This window comes from Chamaea fasciata, unplaced genomic scaffold (genome assembly GCF_029207755.1).
Source record: "Chamaea fasciata isolate MVZ Bird 193981 ecotype frontalis unplaced genomic scaffold, bChaFas1.0.hap1 SCAF_3, whole genome shotgun sequence".
Lineage (NCBI taxonomy): Eukaryota > Metazoa > Chordata > Aves > Passeriformes > Sylviidae > Chamaea > Chamaea fasciata.
In genome coordinates this window covers 6,669,596-6,691,935 of record NW_027094088.1, presented here as the reverse complement: position 1 = coordinate 6,691,935, position 22,340 = coordinate 6,669,596, and the positions used below count along the sequence as shown (strand labels likewise).

The following is a 22,340-nucleotide window of genomic DNA, read 5'->3' as shown; positions in this document are numbered from 1 at the left end:
TGCTCATCAACTGAGTCAGCACTGGAACAAGTTTAGCAATAACAACACTTGATAGACAATAACAAGACAAATTTAAGGTACTGCAAAAAGTTTATTACAATGTAGATGTTCTATGCAATGGCTGTCACTGGAAAAATTACTACAGTATGTAGCTAATAGCTAATTTTCAAAAATGTTTTGCAGCAACTTTGAGCATTCAAATGAAAAGTGGGTGTTGTGAAAGTGAAAGCATTTTAAGCCAAATTTTGCTCTTAGATGTGCTGTTATTGCAGCTCCTAATGAGATTTCATCTTATAGCCAAGACTTAGAACAGTAACATGCAATTATTTGTTTGTTTTATTTTTTTTTTTAACTGAAACAATGTTGCTTCAGAGCTTGGTGAAGGAGTCTAGTTATGTAAAAGGTTCTAGAATTTTTAATTTATTTTTTTACACCTATATCTTTGCAGCAGCCAGGCTTTCATAAAATAAAACTGAGGTTAAATTGAGCAGTACCTCTTCCCCAAAGTGACCCACTGCATCACTTACTCCCCCACTTGCCATTCAGGTCCTTTCTCCAAAGCTTTGGTAGTATTTTAATCCAAGTTTAGCCATATCCTCTGTGGCCACTGACAATCAGTTCCCCAGACTTCTCCTGGCAGTGCTAAATACGTTTGTGCTATAGGAAAAAACAACACCATATGGCAGTTGTTTGATCTCTAAGCAGAAGCTGTTTTTCTGAAAACTGATGAGCTCCACCTGTCTAGAAAGTTTCATTTACCTCCCAGACACTGCAAAAAAACTTCCTTGCACAATGCACATGTCCCCATCAGGATAAAGAAACTTTGGAGATCTCTTCTGGACTGTCTAGATTAGGAGCAATACCTGACAATCTGCAGTGTCACTATTGTCTTCAGAGATGATCAGGGACTGGATTTTCCCCACCAGGGACATTGCCAGTCTTTGATACTCTGACGCTGGCAGCTGATGGGATTTTCCTGTTGATTTCCTGGGGTGCTGAGCCCAGCTGCAGCCCCTAAATTTGCACATAACCTCAGGTACATATATCCAGTTACATAAGGCTGACACACCACGTTATCAGCCTGCCTTGAAGAGCCTCTGACATTATCTTGGATTAATTCCGCAGGCCAGTAATTCTTGTGCAGTGTAGCTGTGACATTTATATCTACTCTCAAATCACTTCAGGACATAAAAAGGGTTCAGCCTTTCATGGGACACAAAGTGTTCACTCTGACCTGAAACTGATGCCAATTAGAGAGCAACCAATACCTAGTTGGGCACATTCCATTGTGCCATGATGTGGCCTGGATGCATCCATAGGTGGAAAAAAAACCCCAACCCAAAAAGCCCTCCAAAGCCCTAGGAAAGAGGCATGAAGAAGGGGAGAATAAGCATGATCTCCCTGTGCAAGATGCTGGCTCTGCTTTCTTTCTTCATGCTGTGAAACTATTTGTTAAAGGAAATAATTTCACTCCACTTCCTTCGTGAAATTACTCTATAAGTGCTGATTCTCCATCTGGTGCACAGCTCCAGATTTCGAAAGATATTTAGGGATCTAGCTCCCAATTTCAAAGAGATGTCTGACATGTTTTAAAAATCAAATTTCTATCTTTACATGCAACAATACACAAGTGTAACCCTTCATTTTTAAGCTGGGGGAAACAAATTGTAAGAGAAGAGTGAATTAAGAAAACCACACTTGACCTTGAAGCAAGATGCAAACTTTGATGCGAAAAGCAAGTTGTGGACCACATCTGCGTCTCACACACAACAAAACAAACCATGTGCTACACCAAAGAGTTGACTGGTTTGTAATAGTCTCTCGAGTGTGAAAATAAAAGTTAAACTTTCTTCACATCACACACACTTCAGTAAAGGGCTCACTTGACACTCACTTGCCACTAACATGTGGCTCGCAGGGCGCTTGGCAGGGAGCCCTGCATGAGGTGCCCGCAGCCACACCATCTCACCAATGCCTGCTCCATGGAGTGGAAATGGAAAAGAGCCTTGGTAAGGAATGTTGTTCCTGTAGGGAGCTGCCTGTCCCAGCTCCAGGGAGCCAGCCATCACGGCGTGGGGGTCGGGCACAGCACGAGACAGGGCAGAAAGGGCCAAGCAGCACTCTGATCCTCAACATGGCTCCTGCACCTCCACTTCAGTCCCCTGACATACCTGCAAGCCACAGACAAGGAAGGTTCCTTCATAGTAAGAGTTCCCATGATATGCTTGAGCTGCTGGCTGCTTGCACATTTTCTCCTTGTTGGTAACTTGAAAACTTTGCATGTTTGCTAATAATTTTCCCAGACTGTGAGTTCTTAAATAGGCTTTTTTTTTTTTTTAATCCATACACTCATACCATACTGAAATACACATTTGCTTTTTTTAACAATCCTTCTGATTTTCTCATTCAAAGGAAGTTATTTTAAAGAGACTCAAAAAAAGAAATTTGAGTCATCCATCCCTAAAATGTTTTCACTATCATGAGTCTATCCACCAAGGACTCCAAGGGACACCAAACCCAAAATGTACAGCTATCCTAAAACCCTTTTGAATTATAAGCAATAATTGCAGACCAATCTGATTTTTTTCAGTCTAGGAAAAAATGCTGTATAACTTATTTGAAATGTGAGCCAGTCTCCCAATAGATGAAGGCTTCAAACAGCTTTCTTGGCTTTTAGATAAAGACTAAGCCAGGATATCATGGCAAAGATAATGTGTTTAACACAAGACATGTAACAAATCAGTTTAAGTCAGTCATATATTCTACTCTTCTGTCAGCACGGGATCTTCCAGAAAATTGTAGTCTTGCTGGAAAACCTTGCTTGGTGTTTCATTTCTTATTGCAGTGGCAACAAACAGCCAGGCAGGTGATATGTGAGGGCTACAAATCCTCCACTGAAGTCAGTGGCATGACACCAACTCAAAGCAAAGCTAAGTCAAGCCCATCTTTCACACTGTTTAAAAATTAAGGCTCAGCACACTGCCAAGTCTCCTTCTTAGACACACTGATGTCTGAGAAGTTTGCTTCAACAAACAATTAAGTGTCCCATTCATCCTGTAAGCTGTTCATTCAGGAACCAAATGACTGCCCTCCTTTGTATTAGCCAAGATTCCTGCTCTCACATCTCAGGATAGCACTCTGCAGCAGCCTGAAGAACCACTTAAAAATGATGTATTCATTATTCATTTCCAGAGTTCATTAAATAATCTTTCATATTTGTTTTCTTTGTATTTTTTTTCCCACAACAGAGTGCAAATAAGCTAACTGCTGGGTCTCAGAGGAGACGATCAAGGATGCTGATTACCTCAACACACAGCCTGTGTTCTGCTGGAGTTTACAGAAGAGCTTTGCTGCTCCTGGAAGCCCCAAAGCACATCCCGGGTAAGCAGCAGTCACTGCCTGCAGTCCACATCATCACCTGGGCACATCACCGGTTTGGGAAGGGCTCTGACAAGAGCGAAGCATAAACCAGAAACCAGCAATTTGCCTTGGAATCAAGCATTGGGGGAAAACAAGCAGCAGGCAAAAGCAATCCTTAGGGAAGGCAGGGAACCAAAAATCCACCCAGGGGAAACCATCCCCAGAGAGCAAAGAGTACAACTTCCACCCCAAGCACCAGGCAGATGGCTTCCTGAGAGCAGTACAGAACTGACCGATGCAGAAATCCTGGTGAAGAAGAACCACTGCTATTGGAAACAGGCAGAGTTTTAGGTTAAAAGGTTATGCCTATCTTGACTGATTTTCAGTCAGAAAGAGATCCCTGCTCTTCTCCTCATGTCCACTTCTGTCACAAGATGGGTGAATTTTGCAAACCAGGAAAGGCCAGGAGAAATACATCCCCCCTTACTGGCATTTGGTGCAGGACCAAGCAGTTTCCAACCAAACTGGAGCCTGCTGGCCACTGTGTGAGCTGCTTTTATCCTGCTGTCCTCAGAAGCCTTTACACAGTCACTGCATCTGCTCCCTGGGGCTCTGGGGGAGGCATGAGCAGCGTCGGTGGCCTGAGGGACTCCTACAGTTGTTTTGCAGAAGCTCAGACTGTTATTTAACTACTGCATCCTCAGATGATAGACTGAGGTTATGGCAAGCACTAGAGACTCACAGTTGCCAGAAGGGCAGTGCTGCAGGAAAAGCAGCCTTGACTTTGCCAGGGTGGAAGAGGAAGGAAAGGGCTGAGGCTGCAGTGAACTGGCCTAAGCACCCTCTCACAGGTCAGTGCCCTGGTGGCCCTCAGTGCCTCACAGGATGAGCTCTTTCCTGAGAAAGCTCTGAAATTGGAGAGAATCAGAAAATCCCTAAGGGCAGGTAGCACCTCCCAGTATGTGGCATCTAAAGAGAGTTCTTCCTCCCCCTCCAGCTGCTCATACCTCCCCCTCAGCACTGGGGAAATAGAATTAATCAAATGGCCACTGCTGAACACAGCACTGGATCAAAGAAGAGTACAAAGGAGCACTGGAACCTGTGCCAAGCCAGGGCAGCAGCAGATGCTGCCACATGGCAGGGATGTGTTGATCCTGGTGCTGTGTGGGTTTCCCACCCATAGCAGCACCAGCTCTGCTGATATTTATCTTGTTTTCCCATGGGGCTCTGGTTAGTAGAGCTTTAAATATTTTTTTCCTTCTCAATGTGGTTGCTCAGAACGAGGCAGGTGAAAGACAGAGGTCCTGGATGTATCTGTTCAGAGCGGTTTTGTTAGCAGGGTACATTGCTCCTCTCATCAGCTGCCTCCCACCTCATTTCCTTCCCCCACACAACATCCCCTGTTCTTTAGGCACTAATGAAGGCAGCAAAATGGTTATAGGATTCTGGGGATCCTTTATCAGGAATTCTGCACCTATTTTAAAGGCCTGTTTTATTCACATATGTAAGGATTTCTCTCCTAAAGATACTCCTCAGGAACTAATCCACTTAAGAGAAGGGATGCAATGCGGGCGAAAAGTAAAGTGCTGTCTTTCTGCTGAATTACCTCAAAGAGATAATATTTACCTGCAAACTTTCTCACCACCCTAGAGGACAGCTGCTTCAACACATGGGCAGAAATGAGTGTAAAAGAAGGGAAAATATTGCTAAATCCACTCCCATCCCCTTAACAGGGCAAATACAACTATTGAAAAGGCAAAAGGGAGACTCTTTACTAAGTGCAGTTGTAGACAGGTGTTTTCACCTGCCACACTCACCATGTACCTGTGCCCAGGTGAGCAGTAGGAGCAGTGCTGAGCTTCACCCTCAAACCACCACTTGGAGCAGCATGAAGTTGCTTTTGGTAAAGCATCTTGTAGACACTTAAGGAATTTACTATGAGAGCAGCCTTTGGCACTGTGCTCCCTGTAGGAGAATCAGATCCTCACAATGTGGGTAACTTCAGGAGACAGCAGTTACATCCACAGACATACACCAGCATTTTGAGATCCTCTGCCAAACTGGGCCCAGGAATAGACACAGCTGTCTTGAAGATTTAAGGCTCCAGGCTGGTTGGAAAGCTCAGCCCCACTGGCCCACCATGCCTGGGGATTTGGTTGCCTCAGGTCCAGACGAAGCTGCAGGTTTATCAGTCTTGTCCTCTGACAGAGACAGATGTCAAACATTGATACTGTCACTCCATTGGTTCTCAAGACTGATTTGGTCTGGCCTAGAGGCTAAGATCTGGTTCAGCAAGAGGAGCCTGGAGTTCAGCTAACCTGTGTGTAAGCAAACACGAGGCCTGAGTACCCTACACAGCACAGGGGCTTTCAACATCTCTTCTGACACAGATGAGGAGCCAACCTACCAAGTTCCCTTTGCCCAGAGACACAATATAAGCCACTTTCACTGTCACCTGTGCAGCTCCTCTTAAGCCAACAGAGAAACCATCCCAGCATGTTCATTCCTCTTTTCAGTAGGACACCAATATTGCATGCATTCTGTGCCATCATAATGTGGGGGTGTTCTGTAAAGGAAAGAGATGTTGAAAGGAGTTGGTAACAGGAGTGGGATCATTCACCTGTGACAACATTCCAGCTGTCCAAGGTCACTGATGAAATTATCTGAAGGTAATTGAAAGACATTCACACCACAGAAATATTCATCACCAGCCTTGACTGGCTCTGGAAGAGGCTGTGCTAAAGGGAACTCTCCTCATTTTATGGCTTGAGAAGGACTGGGATAAAACACGTTGGCAGAGAACAATGACAAAGAATTCAACACCACATCCCTCCCTCAGGAAGGTGGTCATTCCTTTCCTAGGCATCTTTTTGTCAGTCTGTCTATATCCCACCCCACATCAGTACTCTGTGCTTTCAAACGTCATCTGAAGGATTAAAGAGCTTCTCTTGCTCAAAAAGGGAACAAAGCAATGGGCTTGTTCAGACCGTGCTGCTTCCAAGGACTCTGCAACTGGAGTAATCCATGTGGGCTGCTCCACCGGATCCCATGGAACACAGACACCTCTGTTAGGTACATCAAGAGCACTTCAGAGACAAACATGAACGAATAGGAAACTGCCAAGAATAGAGGTCACAGAAATAGGTGCTGTTGTGACGGATTTCCCCCAGAAAGTAAACTTAAGGGTCATTCTGTCCCAATACCAGTTAGTGACTGCCAATAATACTACCAGTCCCCTTCATACTGGGTTGAAACCTGCAATTAAGAATTCATTCAGGGTCAGATCTCTAATTAGTTTCTCTCATGCTATATACCCTGGGAACCACAGAGGACTCCAGAAAAATGATGCTGGAGGAAGAGTCACTTGGGTTGTTTCCTGTTGTGGCAGGAGGTGCAAGGGAAGAGAAGGAGGAAAAATACTTGCTCCACCGTTAGAAGAAGAGATCTTAAAGGTTTTACACTCCATATTGACTGGAGTGGCTTTTTGAAATTTGACTTAATAAAACTAGACTCTCTGAAGCAGCCAGCTGCTGCCTGCCTTCTCCCCCACACCTACACAAAAGCAATACAGAGTGGGCTAAGTTACTGCAGCATCTTCCCTTGCTTTGTTTTATTTTTAACTCTATGTCTTCCTCCAGTTCTCAGAACAGCTCCTGCACAGCCCTGTCATTTCAGACTCGTTTCCCCCGGCGGATTTCAGACTCTTGCGATATTTCAAGTATCCGCAGATGAAATGTCAGGACAGATTACTTTTTTCTTGATCTCACTACCCCTATCATTATTTATTTTCACTAGGCTTCTGAAAAGTACTTGTTTTTCTGAAAAAAAAATGGGGACAGCAGGGCCTTATTGTACACACAGTCCTGTTCCTTCTGACCTGAGTTTTGGTGCTTGTTAGGCCATGCTGCTACAGCACAAGTTACACTAAAGTCAATCCCTTCCCTTAACACAAGTCAACCAATCAGTCTTGGCCACATGCTCCAAGAATGGCAAAGATAACATCATGTTTGGACCTCTTCCATCAAATAAATAATACCTTGGAAGTGAAGATAATGGGGCAAGTTACAATTTTTAGCTCACTTTCACCTGGGATTTTTTATCCCATTATCTACTGTTTATATCAGTTCTCATTAGAGCACCCTTGTGTCTTATGAAGAAGTCAGCATGTCCCCTGAGGCAGGCTTCAAGGTATATTCAAGATATTATTCCTGGTTGGTTTTGACTCATGGAAGAGCAAAATACACCACCTGAAAACAATAAACCTGCCACCAAGCAACCTCTGCTCTCATAACCATCACTGCTGTGTCTCACACTTTTCCCTGGAGCACTGTAGGAAATGTGCCACAGTCCCTATCAAACACCAGGCTTCAAAGCCTGGAGGAAAATGACAAGGAAAGACAACAGCAGTACCCACAAGTACCAGGCTATGCAATGTTTTGCCTTTTAACCATACTGTGTCTCACAGGAGAGAACAGCTGTAATAACTCACCACAAATACATCCTTTGAATCTCTCCAGCCTCCTGCTGAGGCAAGATGAGACCATTACTGTACAAATTCTCCTTTTCGAGGAGGAAATAGCAAGCTCTGCCCAAGCAAGACAGTCCCTGTCACAGTGCTGCCTGATAAGGCAGCTCAGAGAATTCCTCTTCTCACTGATTTTTCTGTCTCAGAAGTTCATTAAACTGGTGGAAGGTGAGGACTTAATCTCAGGTTGCCATAAAAAAAGTAGTGAGTTCAGATGGAAAATGTCATCTCATGAGTTACTGCCTTCCTCTAGAGAACAAAGCAGTGATTTTTACCTATTTTTAATGTATAATCATGCCAAGCTAAGCTAGTTGTCCTGACCAATCTGCCTCCACCTTCGAGGTGTAACACCCAAGTACATCCCCTTTCCCCAAACTCCTCCCCTTCCATCAGTGCATCAAAGCTGTTTTTTCTTTAGATCTGAGGATTCCACAATATCAAGATACATTCTTTTTGCCTGACCTCTAATGAAGTCTATGCAGACAAAACTGAGCATGTTCCTGCTTTGCCTGCTCTCTCCCAGACCCCAGTACTTTTCTGTAGAAAAACAACCAGACGTGAACATCCAGTTTCCTACTCAGAAAGACCAGAGGATACGGCCACATCCCCACCCAAAATCTTCACATTTCACTTTTTATGATACACTTCTGTTCTCCACCTATTTTTCATTTCCTGATATCTTGGGGTATGTCAAGAGCTCTCATCTTTTGCTGCACAAAACAGAAATTGAACTGAGATCCCAGCTCAAACTTTTTAAAAATTAAAGACAAAATAATTGCTGTGGTCACTGAATCATATCCAGGAGCCCTGGGAGAACAAAACTGGAAACTTTGCAGTACACAGGTGGATTCCCCAAACCAGAGCTCTGAATTTCAATTGCACACAATGATCAGGTATTTAATCTTCAGTCAAGATGTGCAAAATGATGAAGACAAAGGCTTTAGGTCTCAAGAGGGAAATCTAATCACTATTTCTCAGATGACAAAAGGTAATCCACATGTAGAGAGATTTACCTGCAAAGCTTGTTGCAGCAGCACTGGAATCTCATTACCTCATTTCTCCCATTGCCTTGCAGTTTCCACAGAGAATGAAGGCAGTTGGGAGCCCAATCCTGACCTGTGTTTCACTGCCCCAGGAAGGGAGTCATCAGAAGGAGTTTGTACTTTGTTTGTCTCAGTAATCATTGACAATTCAGGGGTTCATTTACATTGTTTGACTACTCAGCACCTAAAGAGGCTCAAGTGAAAACTGTCAGATCTAGCACTGAGAAATATTGTAAGATTAGGGGGGAAATGTTATGTAAGGGAATTACGGTTTGTCCTGCCAAACCAGGTTCTTGCAAATTGCTTTGAGAACTGTGAATGAAGCTCATGCCTTTGTTAACGTGGGCTTTTCCTACAAAAACATCTTGCCTAGTTTGGATATTGTCTTCCCTTCCCTCACCTACATTAAGCCATTGATACTTGCACATATCTGTGCAGAGCCAAACCCCAGTGATCCACATAAACAGCCTTTTGGAGCACCTAAGTTCACGGCAAAATTGCTAATGGCTCTTGGAACAGGGCTCCCAGTCTGCACATCGGCTCAGGGCTGCCACAGCAAAGTTCTGTCACTCGACACGTTTGGATTCTGAAGCCCACAGGTCAGCCTTTGTTAAATCTGACATTTTTAAGTGCAAGGGCCATTAGGAGCTTCCTCAGTGTTTCTGTTCATGGTGTTTTATTGTGTGACCTGAGCTATTGCCCACCACAGAACTGCTGTTTTAATTGCTGCTTTCAGCCCTATTCTGATGTGCTGCTGCATCTTTACGCAAGGGGCTGCCTGGGTCCTGGCTGGTGTCTGCACTGTCCTGTTATGTGTGCCCATTACAGGACACCTATCCATACCACACTGGTGGCAGCCCTGCCCCAGATGCCAAGCAGGATCTGGAATGAGGAGATGTGCAGTGCCTTATCTTCCCATCATCCCCCCAATCAGGCAGCTACAAGACTGTCTCAAGCAAAATAAAGGAAAAAAATCAAGATCAAAATTAATAATTTCTTCCTCAGAGAGAGTCTGAATTATGATCTGAAGCATATCAGTTTAAATTTAAATACCTCCCAGGTCTCTTGGATTAATCATAACCATTACCTTGCACAATCTTGGAGTTGTCAGCATACAGGGAAAATTTACTGAAAGCAGAAAAGCAGAGAGTAGAAATGGCTATTTTCTACTGCCTTTTGCCAGTCTTGCCTATTTTAGACCACGAACTCATTGGGGCATGAGTATCTTCATCATTATATCTTATATAGCACAAGAGAAGATGGGATTAGCCTTGCTTTAGGCACTACTGTCATGGTAATTTAAATTTGATATTCAAATTATGATGCACCCACCGCTCCCAAAAGCCCTTCTTGGAAAAGGCTATATACCAGGAAAAGAAGAAAAAATAAGATTTCTACAGAATGTTTTAAAAAAGGAACTTATAAAACTCAGTAGCTGTACTGTAATGCTAACATTCAGATAATGCCCTGCCAACTGCTCCTGCGTTGAACGAGAGGGAGAACTGTTTCACACGCTGGTTTTTGTTACTCTTCGATGTTGTTCCACAAGCACTGCAAAACTACAGTTTAGCTCTACAGAATGGGTTTAAAGAAAAAAAAAATACACCAAGGAGAAAACAAGAGGCTTCTAGCACAAGTTCTTCCCTGCAGTCTGATTTCCAGTGCAGGCAGGTGGAGCTGAGGGCTCCAGCCAGCACGCAGTATTCTGCTGGCTGGGGATGCAGCAGTCTGCACAGTGATTGCTCTGTGTGCAGAGAGGGATGCTGGCAGATTGGTTCTGAAAGATCTTTAATACAACCAAAAGGATAGAATTCATTTACCCAGAAAAGATAGAAAAGACCCTTTGCAATAATATCAATAAAATCTCACTCAATCCCTGCCCCCCAAATCCTCACTGCAAATTTAAGACTGATTTATCATCAGCTGGCTGAGACGAGCAATTAAAATAGAACATTAAGAGAGACTTAGGTGAATTCGGCAGGGTGTGTGGATATGTGGCAATAAATCTGTTCCCTGGCAGTGTGTGGGAGAATTCCTCCCTGCTGTGGATTCATACCCAGTATCAGGCAAGGCCTCACTTGCTTATTGCCAAATAAGCGATGGGACTGGTGCATAGGATGGCAGCATCCCAAGCTCTGTCTGCGGGAAGAAAACAGTGCCAGGGCTGACTCTTCCTACAGGTAAGCTACATTTCCACAAGGAAATGTCATGCCAGCTATTAATTCATGCAGGTTGCTCCCCCCTTCAGCCTGTGCTGTATTAATATCTGTTTATGGGGGAAGGTAAAAACAACAGATTGTACAGAGCCTTGACCCTCCCCCCAGCAAAACCAATCAATGTCATCGAGCAGATCAATTGAAAGAGAAAAGCTCCAGTACCTTTATCACACCCAGAAGTTTCTCCAGCTTTCAATGTGAATAAGGCTGTGTTATGAATGGCCATCTATGTAATAGAGTAGTAACAGCTGGATGTTTTGGATAGCCCCTGCAGCAACACAAGAGGGCACAGAAATGCTGCCCTATCCAAGCAGGGCCACATTCCGGCTTCTATCAGAAGCACATGTGTGGGGAGCAGGGAAAAAATGGAAAATTCCTGGGAGGAGCCTCCAAAGCTTAGGAGGCAACATATGATCCAACTCCCCCGACACCAGCCGGGCAAGCTCCTACTCTGCCAAGCTCTGTACTGTGACTATCTTTGGTCCATTTTCTACCAGCTGTGGCTGGAGGTGTAAGTGCTGGAAGCACAGCTTTCAAGTAGCTGAAAGCTAGAAAGCAAATATGTACTCCAAAGGGATTATTTTTAATTTCCTTGAGTACCATGTATTTGGGGCTGGACTCCCAATGAATTCAAGTAGCTGAGGTTACCAACAGGCCCAGTGCTCCTAAAATCACCCAAATGAAGAACTCCTACCTTGAAAGGACCTTGGCTCCAGCACAAAGCTATTTCTGTCTTAGCATGATCAATTCTGGGCTTTTTGTGCAGGAGAGCTCGGATCAGCCAGAGGGTTCCTTCTGCAGAGAAGCTCCAGTGCTGACACAGAGAGCATCACCCTGTGAGGCATCAGGGCCAAGTGCCAGGTGACTCACAGGAGCAAGGGGACATTCAGAAACCAAATCAAATCACAGAACCACAGGGTTTTCTGGGTTGGAAGGGACCCACAAAGATCAAAGCCCAACTCCTGGCTCCTCACAGGACATGCCCAAGAATGCCACCGTGTGCCTGAGGGTGTTGTCCAAATGCTCCTTGAACTCTGGCAGCCTTGGTGCTCTGACCACTTCTCTGGGGAGTCTGTTCAGTCCCCAGTCACCTTCTGGGTGAAGAGGCTTGAGAGTGAAGAGCTTAACCAGCCTCTGTGGGCCTTCCCTGCAGACCTTTCCTACTCCACGAAAGCTCACTGCCTTCCAAGGGTCCTGCCTGCTGGGAACAGGAGCAGCCCTGCTCCCTGCTCTTCTGCCAGCCAGAGGCCCTGCACCACACTGGGGCAAAGTTGGGGAGGCAGGAGGAGCATCCTGACTATTGAGGAATACAGTTAGGGCAGGTAGCTCGGGGAGGAGCTGCAGACTGGGCTGAGGAGGGCAGGGGCCCGAGGCAAGAGGCCCTAAACTGGTGCTGATCCATCCAGAGCTCAATCTGCAGCTTCACCATGAGCTACCTGCCTTGAACCAACCTGCCTATGCCCCCTCAACACTGGCATAACAGGCACAAAAGGCAAGTTGCAACAAAGATGTTTTCACGTCCAGACTCGTCTTGCATATGGCTCAGGACATCGCTCACCTGCTTCTGGGGCAGGCAGAAGCTTCTCCTGTTCCTTGAACTATTGAAAACAGGAGTCAGATGTAAACTTCAGTACATCTTCATCCTGTTTGCATGTGTGCTGTGTGATTGCAAACACCCCAGGAATAATTTTCCCCCATAAAATACTTGGGTGGCTGCTTGGGAAGTGCTCACAAAGTTTGGGGCAAGGACAAGGCAAAAGCCAACACTGGAGCACATCAAGTGAGGCAGCATTAGCACCGCAGGTGAAGCCCCTGAGCAGGTAACACACAACTCCCAGCCCAACCACTATGTCATGGCAAAGACCGTAAGAATTTGCCTGACTAGGTATTCTTTTACAATCAGACCTCACAGCTTCAACTCAGTCACTCATCCAGGGCTCTGCTCCATCCCCAATCCTTCACCTCTTCCTGCCTCTCCTCAAATGCTCCCCTGCGCAAACCTCAGCCTGATACCGGCAGCAAAGTGCCAGCAGCCGGTCACTCAGAAGCCAAGAGTTAGCCTAGACATTAAACCTTCATTTTGGCCTTCCTTGAGCTGTGGAAAAAAACTGGTCAACAGCCACACTGCAAAGGGTTAACCTCCATCCTCCAGGTGCAGGAAAAGTCAAATAGCAAACCATGAATGCAGACTGGGCTGGGACAGAAGCTACCACAGAGGGGACATCAGCTCCATTTACCTTGTGCCTTTCTTCCACCAAGGCTCACGTTGCCTGCAGAGAACACAAGGAGCCCCCACCTCCTTTGCACAGCCTCAGCCAAACCAACAGCCCAGCTCCCAGCAGAGCAATCCCCAGTGTCCCTTGAGACCATAACAGCAAAAAGAATGCCAGAGGCAAAGGCCTATTTTAATCTCCCGGTTATCTGGATCATCCTGATCATGAGGAACATTACATTGTTTCAGCTGTAGCAGTCACACTAAATTGCAAGATAATAAACAATTAAAATAGATGATTATTTCACTAGTCATCTTTTAAATCCATCCCTTCACCCTGGAAAGGTGATGGGACATCGTGAGTAAGACCAAGTCTCTGGACATCTTTCAAAAGCATTTTTGACAAGTCAGAGACAAAAAATGCCACAGGCCTGCTCTGAGGCCCAGAGCAAGAAAGGAAGCACTGCTGTAGGCACTGACAGGATCTGGAAAGGCAGCTGAGCCTGATAAGGGCTGTAATGGGCTTAACAGAGGTCCCAGGGTAGGTTTCACCCTCACCTGGGGGTGCTCAGTTGCAGTCTGGGCTGGCTCTGAGGGACTCCTCTTAATAAAGGGTCTCTTTTTCTGGCAAGTGTAAGAGCTGCAGTCTGACTGGTGGGTGGGTTGCTCAGACAGTCTTCAAGTAATGAGGATGTTTTGCTGCATAAGAGAGAATCTCTAGGGAACTATTTATAAGTGATCCAACAGGAATCCATATTATCCCTCAGTCCAAAGCTGTCTGCAGACCTATGTTAAAGCCCACAGGCAATTTTTTATTAGGTCTTCAGATTCTCCACTCCTTCCCTCTCATTTTCTTACACTGCAAGAGCACACCTTGACCACGCAACATGAAAGCAGCTCCTCAGCACGGCAACACACCCAGGCCTGACCCACAACAGCCCCTGCCACACCAGGACCAGGCTTCACAGCAGTGCATGTGGTCAAGTGTTATCACACTCCAGTGTTTGGTACTTGCATGAAAAATGGAGATTCAGCAGTAAAGTGACATCTCAGATTCACCTTCCTATTACGCATATACCTCATCTGAGAACAAGGCTCACTAATTACTCAAGAGAAGCCCCTAATCTTGCATATTTTAGAAACAGGCAGGTCAAAGAACTCTCCCTAAACCACCTTAAAACCACCGAGAATTAGGCTGAGAGAAGTAGATTTTTCTTCAGAGGAGCACTGGTTTCTCAGAATATTTTGAACATTTGTGAGTTAAGGAAGAAGAAAAAAAAACACTCCACATTCAGAAGCTGGGGAGTTCTTGACAGATTTGTTTCCCTCACTTGTAATTTTCAGCAAGCTTATCAATTAAAAAAATATAAATTATCTGCAGAACACTAGGAGGGGAAATTGAAATAACTCTCAGGAAGGTACCAGGAGAGTTTTTACTCCCATTTTAAAGATATATGAAGACATTGACACATAAATCCTCAGAGAGAGTATTGCTGTTAGACCAAAGATGCATTAAACTTCTTTTTGCCTCAAACAAGGTTGAGGAATACTGCCAGGAGCAATTTTATACCTCCTGCAATGTATATGGAATCTGAGGAACAAAAAGGGTTAACACCTTAAGCTACATATTTGTCTGGTCTACCTTAAAACTCATTTCTGTTGTAGAGAATAGACCTGGCCTCCTTTGACACCTGAATTATTCCAGATGCACATCCGTGTGACAAAGTTAACATCACAGCCCAGATGAACACTCGCCACTTCCCCTGGAGTGGGTTCCCTGTCTGATGTAGTCCCTTTTTGGGCAGAGATTAAACAGACACCTCAGGCTTTCCCAAGAGCCCTTAGTGACAGGAATGAGTCTCCTAAAAGAGATTCTGCCTTCCCTTTACCTACAGACACAAACCTCCTCTCCAGGCAGTTGCCCCGTTACCTTTCCAGACTCTCCTTGGAGAGTAAAATTGCAGAGGCAGCACCAAATCCCACTGGGAAGATGCACAGTAAACAATATGTGAAGATGGAAATATTTACATCCTTAACAGGGAGGAAGAAGCAACAGGAAGAGAGGCAGAGACAGACTCAACTCCATGTTCAACAGGGAAAGAGCAGCAATGTTAGGAAGACCAAGGACTCTGCCAGGTAGTGCTCACAGAGGGGCTGATGCTTTTGTAGCTCAGCCCAAACCACTAATTTTCAAGGTGGAAGTGACTTTTTCCAGAATGGTACAGCTGTTCAATATCCAGGCTAGGGGCAAACCCCAGGTCCCTGCCCTTCTTCCAGAGCTTGGTCTCTTCCTCCACTCTGCACAGCAAATAACAAGAGAATTTGCCAAGGTGAGAGAACATTTTCTTGCTCAGCGCAGTGAAAACTGGAGCAAAAGGTGTTACCCAAAAGCCAAAACTGAAACCCTGCAACAATAATCTTGTGATGGGCAGTAACACTGATAGGCTCTATAAGGAACAGCAAACCCACCTGCCTGACGTACTCCATATTAATTATCTATATTGTGGAAAAGCTAATGGTGAACAGTACAGTCCTAGGATCTGTAAATCCCGGATCTCAAGCCAAAACACAGACAAAATGTTATGCCTGTCCATAAAAGGCCTCAGCTACTGAGTCTCCTACCTCTGGAACGCCTCTAACACCACACCTGGAACCAGACTCCAACTCTCTCCTTAGAGAACTGCTTGACTTAAACACAGTTTTTCACTAAAAGCAGCAGATAATGGCCCTGACAAAACGAGGCCTTGGGGGCAAAACCATCCTTGGGACTGCACCTACATTAAAAAAAAAAGTAGAATTGTATGCTTGACTGGACTGCACATCTCTTTTTTTTTTTGTTGAACTGAGGGTGAGCTGAAGTCCTGTTGTGTTGCAGGCAGCTCACAGACAGAGACTTAATGAGTGAGGAAGTCTTTCCTTTTTTCTGAATCACTCCTATGGATGCCCAAGGTTATTGCAAGTTATTGCATCAACACTGAATCACTCCCTCTTTGGTATATTTAAGTACAATTCATCCCCTTCGTAAATTTTTTTTCATTCCATTGAACTAAAAAAAAAAAAAAAAAAGTACGAAAGGGAGAGGAAAAAGCCCAATACACTGACTTTCAGCATCCCAAGTCACTTAGACTCAACTTGAATTTTAGCTACACAACCAGACAGCAGCACTAGTTGTTACATCAGGAGTTTGGAAGCAAAGGGGAAGGAGCAGGTGAAGCAAGCCCAGGAGACATCCAAAAAGAAAATATCTTTAAAGCTCCACTGAATTAGTGACACTTACCTGTTTGTTCCATTTTGTGCCTCTGGGTTTCTCTGAAATAGAGAGGAGCAATTATGAAGTGACCCATTTTCCTCCTGTTTAGAGTAAGGAAGAAACAGAGGGAAGGGAAAGAAGGGGAGGAGAGGGAGAGTTGCAGAAGGATAACATCAAAGGGTAGAGAAGGAAAAAAACCCCAAACCCTTACAGCAGGTAGGAGGGTAAATTGTGATGACCCAGTTTAAAGGAAGAGCAGGAACTAGACCTACTAACAGTCAACACCTTCCCACGCACGCTAAGGAGAGGAAACAGCAAGGGAGAAGGAAAAACTTGGTGCTTACAGCTCTTCTTTGAGCTACAAATTCATTCCTCTGGGTTAAAGTTTGGGGAAGGGAAGTTTCATGCCAAAAGAGCATCTGCCTCTCACCAGCCCTTTTACCTGTGTAAGACATGGGTGGAACCACAGCCACTTCCTGGTTAGGACAGAGCAAATCAGGGCCAGGTGCAAAAAATTAAGGTCAAAAGAGCTCAGCCAGTTGGCGTTAGCTGAAGCTGCCTCATAGGTGGAGGTGGGAGACAGGTTGCCAGGGAAATGGTCAATATTTCTCCTTGCAAAAGAGCCAAGAAGTGGCATGACATGCTGAAGTCAGAGGAAGTCACCATGATGGCATGGTCTGACATGGCAGCTCTAGTCTTCACTCTGGTGTGGGCCAGCAGCTCCAGGAGATCCTCACGTGCTGTGGCTTTCACCATTTGCTGTGATACCTCAGTAGGGGACCCTAAGGGCTGTCTATCCTATGGACAGAAACCACTCTCTGGGAGAGAAGGAATGTTCTGGTTTGCTTTATGTTTTTGTCTTTTGCTTCAAGATTAGTGAGGTTTCTATTTCCCTTCTTAAATCCCGTTTACCTCACTCAGTATAATCAGACACAAGTGGAATGAAGTTAGTACTCACGCACCACTTCACAGCATTCAAAAATGATTCAATAAATACTGTAACAAAAGCATGTATTGTGCAGTTGGCAATTATAACCATAAAGGAAGGAGCAGCCATGCCCTGATCTCCAGGTGGATTATTAAAAATCACTATTCAGCTTGTTGAACTCATCACAGCTCCACTGATTTCAAAGCCTGCACAGAGAATTGCACTTCTCAGTTCCAAAAGTCCCAGTTTTAAATAGTCTGTGTTTCCTGTAAACAAGCAATAGCCCCTAAAAGCACAGCCTTGTTAAAAGTGTGGATTAAACCAAGACTTCAATTTGCACTCACTTAAAGATTAGTTGTCAGAGTAAATGGCTAAAATCATATAGGGAAGTGCAAGTAAATGACATTGAGTGCTAGTATATTGGTGTGTGCCACCGTGTTTTTGTGCTCATGGAAAAGTTAGGCAAAAGAAACAGGAGACTGCAGCACCAAACAGCAGTTCGCATCTCTCAGTTAAGCCTGTGTCCTGCTTTGTGGGACCTCTGTCCTTTCCTAATTCAGCTTTCAGGCAGGTTTTTGAAATGGTTCCCAAATTAAGGTCACACACACAGGAGGAGAATTAAAATCCGGTGATGGTTTATTTTACTAAATCAGCATTGTTTTAAATTAAAAATTGAAGTTTAATCCGTTCCTGCTGTCTCTGTCACAGGAACATAGAGAAAGCTGTTTCTCTATCTTCTTTCCTCTATATAATATAGATCAAGTGGCTGTAGTCCTTCTTTCTCTGTGTCCAATACGTTTGTGACTTCTTGGGCAGAGCTTTCTTCTCACGAAAGCTGATCTGGGCCTAAAATTTCCATTGGCAAGGTTTCTGGAGACCTCAGACCGGTCCTGCCTTCATACCAGATGATAATTCTCAGAGATGTGGTTATGTTGACTACTTCTTATTTGCATAAGGGATAATAAATGTTAGAGTCTGGCATTGCAGGAAATGACACATTTATGGTGTAGCTGTGAGAAGGACTCAGCCAAGGCAGGAGGGGATGGGGGCAGCAGTGGAACCCAGACTCACTGAATATTTAAGCCCTGGTTGCTCTTTAAGCAACTAGTCAGGAATCAAATACCAAAACACCTTTGGGAATCTGGCTCTGCACATCTAAAAGAGTGATCAGGAAATCGGTGAGGACTCATTTCCAAGGGTTTACGCTGCAATCATATTTTAAATCCCTCTATTTTTGAACAGAAGCCTCAGAGGACTCTTGGCTTGGCCTAAACTGGAGCACCCGATCATAGACAGGTCCTTAAAAAAAGCCCACAGCTTTTTTTTTCAGGATCTAGAGATCCTGAAAATGCAGAGAAAAATTAGGCCCAGTCATTCCCTCAAATTTAATCAGAAGCAGCCTGGGGCACATAGATGCAAGTACTGTTGATGGTCAAAATTCAGAGTTACATAAAGGGCAGTGAATGACAGAAGGTAATTAGGAGTTCTGCATAAAGGGCTCCATCCTCAAACTGTTCTTATTGCACAGCCTGTATCAGACTGGGTCATGCCTTGGCATCTCAGCCTGGGAAAAGGCAGAAATCAGAGAGGCTGGGAATAGCTCAGTGCCAAAGCAGGTACGTTTTTGCTCTCTTATTTGCTTTATACTTAGTTCAATTTCTTTCCCAGCCACATACTTGAGGCAAGGATGAGCAGCATTTGGATAAACAAGATATTTCCCTCTCTGCTGAAAAAGAAAAAAATAAAAGGAAATATCTGAGAAAGACAGTCTTTGTGTTTCAACTGACTCTAAGAGAGCCCAGGAAATAACATCCAGGATCTGGTGGCGCTGTCAGCATTTTGGTGTTTCCCTCACTTGGCTGCCTCACAGCCCAGCTTTGCGGCACACAGGGGTGCGAGTTGGAGGCTGAAGGTGATGCTGTGAGCAGTCAGGAAGCTTCCACTGCCCACAGATCTCAAAGCATGGACAAAACGGGGGTTATTCTTTTCCCCTCTTAACCTGCTGCAGGCTCTGCCTGTTCTGCCCCTCTTTGACTCTTGGTTGGTAATGTGGGAACACACATCATGCTGCTCTCATGCAGGAGAGCATGTTCCCTGCCTCATTATTCATGGGCTGTGCCCACAGGTACTGCTTGTTAAGCCTGCTGAATATTTCCCTGAATAATTAAGAAGGAGCTGAATCATTCTTAGACCAAATTCCGGTTTTCTCTCTCCTACTTCATTTATAGTTTTCTCATCTCACATATCCCCTGTACACAGTGTGAAACAAATGTTCAAATGCTTCCAGATACAGTCAATAAACTCCTCATGTGCTTTTTCTTTTTCTTCTTCTTCTTCTTTTTTTTTTTCTTTTTTTTCAATTATCCTTAAAAGATGCTGAAGAATCAGTTAAAATTGCTAAGTCGCACTTATTGCGACAGAAATCCCGGTGCTGCGGTGCCAAAGCCTGCCCCCCTCTGCATCTCCCAGGATAGAGGCATCCACATTCCTGAACAACACAGGATCCATCCCTTCCCTTGCTCATTTGCAGAATAGCTGGATGAAAGGTAGTTGTTCCTACTAAGCTTATTGGGCAATGTTTGTGATCTATTTCATGATTCTGCCCTCTGTTGTTTTATTAAACTACATGATTTCTGCTGCAGCAGAGCTGGAAATTGAATCTTAAATTGAACCTAGTTTTCTCACTGGAAAACTACCTCTTATCGTCCTCCCACTCCCTCTCTGCTTTCTCTTCCTTTTACCATTCCTTACATCTCTTTCCCCAAGTTATGCTGCATTTTATTTTGCCTTCACTGCATTTTCCTCCCCGACTTTTGATGCTAAGATCCAAACTCAGCCCTGCTGGTATCCAATGGACTGAAATTCTTCTCCGAGGCGTTATTGGGCTGAATCCAAACCCAGCCAGCATTTTGCAGTGCTGATGGCTTAGCCAAAACAACAGTTTCTAATCTCTCTTTTCCTTCCCTTATCTACCGTTAATATGAATTATTAATAAGCACTAGTACTGCTCTCTCGAAAATCATACTTATTTCTGAAGCACCTATCAGCCAAGCTGTCTGACTGAGAATTCCTTTTTAACTTTCCGTGTGTGCTAAGAAGTTGCACGATGCATGCACACGGACAGCCTGGATTCCAGAGCAGGGCTCACTCTGGGATTCCTCTTGCCATCCGCAGTGCACACCTAACCCGAGTGCTGGGCACGATTAACCCCTGCGGGAACCGGCCTGGAAAGGTTTGTTTTCCCAAACTGCCGTTTATGACGCTAAATGCGTTTCCCAATCAGGCTGCTGTTCCAGATCCCTCACCTGGAGGGGGGGGGGGGGGGGTGTCTGCACAGTGTTAATCTCAGGCTGTGTTTACAGCCGGGGAACATGACAGGTTCTCTCCTTCCCTGCCGTTTCCGTGTGCACAGCTCATTAGATACTCTAATGCAGTAGGAAGCCCCTCTCGACTGAGAATTCCTTCTCGTATATTTAGCAAACTTTTGACGGCTTCCTTTCAAAAGAGACTGAAGGACATATTTTCGTAGGAAGAGGGTGACACTCACAAAGCACGATCTACAGTCACGTTTTTCTGTGGGGAACTACAGAGCAGGGGAGGAGGAATCACCCGCAATTCTCTCTCCTTCTCCCCCGCGCCTCCCTCCCCTCCCCTCCCCGTCCCTCCCCCACGCCCATAGAACCATAACACGAGATGAACGCGCTCCAAAATACAGCTGCATCGCCTTCCCTCTTCCGGTTTTCTTCTCCTTGGCAAAAGGAGGGGCAAGAAGAGAGGATGAGGATGGAATTATGGCTAATGTGGGAACTGATGTTTTTGACTCGGCCATCCGCAGACTGTTCAGAAAAGCCTGCACGCACGGTCTCAGAGTTAAACCCAGCCAGGGGGCTCGCAGGAGAGGCTCAGACAGGGAAGAGGGAGGCATCGCTCCTCATCTCCTGGTCTGGATGGTTCCATAAATGAAAGTGCTAAGGCTTGTGGAGTGAAAGGGAAAGGATGACTGAAGTCACAAAAGAGAGCATCGCACTTCTACTGCAATCCCCAACCTTCATTAAGATCCCCATTAAGAAATAAATTTTACAAACATACACAGTTTTGTATGAAATGAAAGGATTTCCTCCCCATTAGAAATCACACTGGAGACAGCTCCATTTGCTCCAAATTAGGTACGCTCGGAATGACTATTTTAATTAATTCATGATAAATAAGCCAGGCACTTTCCTCGAATAGAGTTACCGTTTCCTTCCTCGGCAGCAGTGGGATGTGCTCACTGTGTTCTGTGTGTGTTCATGTACTTGTCCAGGCTTTGTTTTTGATTTCTCTCTCCCATTTTTGAACCTGTCCCTCAAATGATCAGTTACAACACATGTCCTTAACCATGGATTTCCTCATGTTTGGCAGCTCCGACTTATGAGACGGGAGGGAGAAGAGGGAGAATAAACAGATCAACACACCCAGACCCCTGGCAGGATGTTCTGAGTAATAAAAAGAGGGGAGAGAAGGAAGAATTCACACATAAAAATAGAAGCCCACGTAGATTGGCCATATATGGAGTACCGGGGACTTCAGAGGGATACCCTCTTCGGACCACCCCTTTGGCGGAGGAAATCGCTGCTGCGGGAGGGCCCCTGCCCCCCTGCCCGGGCGGTTCGCCCGCAGCCGCCCTCAGCCCCCTGCCCCGACCCCGGCCCCGGGGAGGCGGCGGCGGGGCGGCGGCGGGAGGCGGCGGAGCCGGCGGAGGGAGCGGTGCGGCGGCGATGACTCAAACCCGCCCGGCCCGCTCTGCCCCCTCCCGCTCCCCCCGCC

General features: G+C 45.2%; 1 long non-coding RNA gene across 2 annotated transcripts in view; it reads right to left on the bottom strand.

The window, feature by feature from the left end:
* The window catches only part of LOC136287578 (uncharacterized), a 30,144-nt gene extending 13,107 nt beyond the window's left edge, over positions 1-17,037 (bottom strand). For both annotated transcript variants that reach the window (XR_010720175.1, XR_010720176.1), the window contains exons 1-2: positions 16,951-17,037; positions 16,634-16,665 (exon numbers count right to left, since the gene is read on the bottom strand). This is a non-coding gene — a long non-coding RNA (uncharacterized lncRNA). The remainder of the gene's footprint in view (positions 1-16,633; positions 16,666-16,950) is intronic.
* Positions 17,038-22,340: the final 5,303 nt, after the last annotated feature.